Raw genomic sequence first — 2,681 nt, 5'->3', positions numbered from 1 at the left:
TCTGAAGAGAGCAAAGATGTGTCATTTGACAAACCCTATTTTTCTGAGCATCAACAGTCAGTGGCACCATAAAAATTAAAAACTTGATAATACCACCAATGTAGTACTCTTTAAAAACATGTCATCTTACTAAGCAATCAACCTGATTGAATATTTTAAAATGAGTAAGTAGATAAATATCTTACCTGAAAGATAGTTTCATTAAATAAACTAACTCTTGAGAGGATTTCTGTGGCTTTTAATATCCTATTTAACAGATTTCATATAACCATATCAGCAAAGCCACTCTCCAGCTCTGGACTATGATCAGATGGTAGGAAGAAGTGTTATAGGGTAATGAGCAATAATAAGGCCACCAAATATAATCCCATTATAATGGCATTCTACCCACTGGTAAAAGTTTATTCACCACTACAAATTACTAAACCTAAACAATTAAAGAAAGAAATCTTAGTCTTTAAGAAAAGAGGATTGTAAAGTGAGCCAGACGTTCCAATCATAGCTAAAATAATGTAAAATAATGTACTTTTCAACCTGACGGCTTAATATAATTAAGTAAATTTTAGGATAGGTTCTAAAAAACCTTGAGAGGCATTTTGTTGTTGTTGTTAGTTTGCCTTAAAGTTAAATGTACACTGACCTTTGGTATTTCTTGGAAAAACCTATTACTGAACCTAGTACAGAATGTGAATCATTTCATGCCTGAAATACAAGATTGATGTTTACAGGGCAGTTGTCCAGAATCTCGCTGAATTGGAAAGTATTTCACTCTTCATCACTGTAAGTCCTTTTATCTTTACGAATGTGTTCTTTAAAACGTAAACCATTTTGGTGCACAGGAAACCCACTCAAAATTAAATTTTAAAACGCTCTCAAGAATTCTGTGGAACATTTACAGTTTTATAATTGACAATTTCTAGCAAAAGTGTATTTAATATCTTGCAAAATATTTTCAGAGATAGCTTATCCAAAATATGTAATACATATGAGAGAATAGCACTGTCGAAATGCTTGAAAACATAGAAAGCATTATTGCCTTCATTTTCCTGGAAATGAACCAAACTACCAATTTAAAGCTGGGCAATTCAGTACCAGAGTTAAAAAGAAGTTACTTTAAAGATATCTGCTTTTACTTTAATCTCAAAAATAATTGATTTTTTAAAAAACTTATTCTATTTTATGTATATAACTTCTCTTTTGATAAAGTTAGAAAAATTTATATCAGTATTACATTCTTTGATTCTCTCAAGGAATGATTTAAATGGTGGACGCTTAAGCCAAAATTTCAAACAGGGTTCTTTTTTCTTTGTTCTTTTACAGAATGGCTCTCAAGTCGAAAGAGGGCTGTGCCTTTGGTATTTGGGTAGGATATTTGCCTGTGATTTCTATTCTCAGGGCATTCCCATAAGTAATGCCACAAAGTAGAGTTTGATTCTCTCTCTTTTTTTTTTTTTCTTTTTGAGACAGAGTTTTGCTCTTGTTGCCCAGGCTGGAGTGCAGTGATGCGATCTCAGCTTACTGCAACCTCTGCCTCCAGAGTTCAAGTGATTCTGCTGCCAAAGTCACCAAGTTTAGTTATTCTTTTCATGGTGGAAAACAGTTTCCTCAAATAATCATCATATCAGAGGCCATCATGTATCCTTAGATATCAGCATTGCCAAGACCAGGAATATGGTTATTAGACAGTAACTTACAGGAAAGGCTCAAGGTTTCATTTACATGGGAAATGAGAACTAGACAGGGTGATGACTGTTTTTGTTGTTAACCTTACCTCAGTGTTTTATCTCGGGTGGTCCCCAAGACCATCAGGATCAGTGATTCACTGGAGGGACTCACAGAACTCACAAAAGCTATTAAGTTATGGTTATGGTATATTATAGCAAAAGAATATAGATTAAAATCAGCAACTGAAAAAAGGCACATAGGGCAAAGTCCAGGGGACACCAGGCACAAGCTTCCAGTTGTCCTTCGCCCATGAAATCATGTAGACAGCCCATAATTCTCTCAGCAACAATGTGTGACAACATTCTTGGAGAACTGCTAACCAGGGAAGCTCCACCAAGCCTTGGTGTCCAGATTTTTTCTTGAGGGTTGGTCACGTAGGCATAGCATGGCTGATAGCCCATGTGACTGACCTTCAGTTTTCAGCCCCTCCAAAGTTGGAGCTGATACTACATGGCCTAAGGACCTCACCATTAATCACATTGTTAGCTTAGACTATCTGGTATGGCCTAGGGCCCCCAGGTAAATTAAAATGTTCATATCAGGCAGGATAGTCCAAGGACTTAGAGGTTATCTTGAATCTGGGCACAGGACAAACATTTCTTTGGAATGTGAAAAGTTTACACAATCAAGACTTGCTATGTTGATCCTTTACTGCAGTATTGTTTTTTGTTTTCTGACCCAAATGTGATGTGCATTGCTTACCTATCGTGGCCTCTGGTTATGCCTCCAAATTTCCTCCTAAAGCATGGATTTGACCATAAATTTGCTTAGTGATTTTCTAATTTAGTATCATTAATTTGATGACGAGTTTTACTATGTGACTGTGATAAAAGGCTATGCTTAATATACAATGACCTTCTTACAAGTCTAGTTAATAAAACTAGGGCCATGTGTTACCACAACATAGGAGTTAACTTTGTCTGGAGGCTTTTTCAAGCCCAAGAGATCATTACTTT

This window comes from Piliocolobus tephrosceles, chromosome 5, assembly GCF_002776525.5.
Source record: "Piliocolobus tephrosceles isolate RC106 chromosome 5, ASM277652v3, whole genome shotgun sequence".
NCBI classification, from domain to species: Eukaryota; Metazoa; Chordata; class Mammalia; order Primates; family Cercopithecidae; genus Piliocolobus; species Piliocolobus tephrosceles.
The sequence above is the reverse complement of the archived record's forward strand: the minus strand, read 5'-3'. Positions refer to the sequence as shown.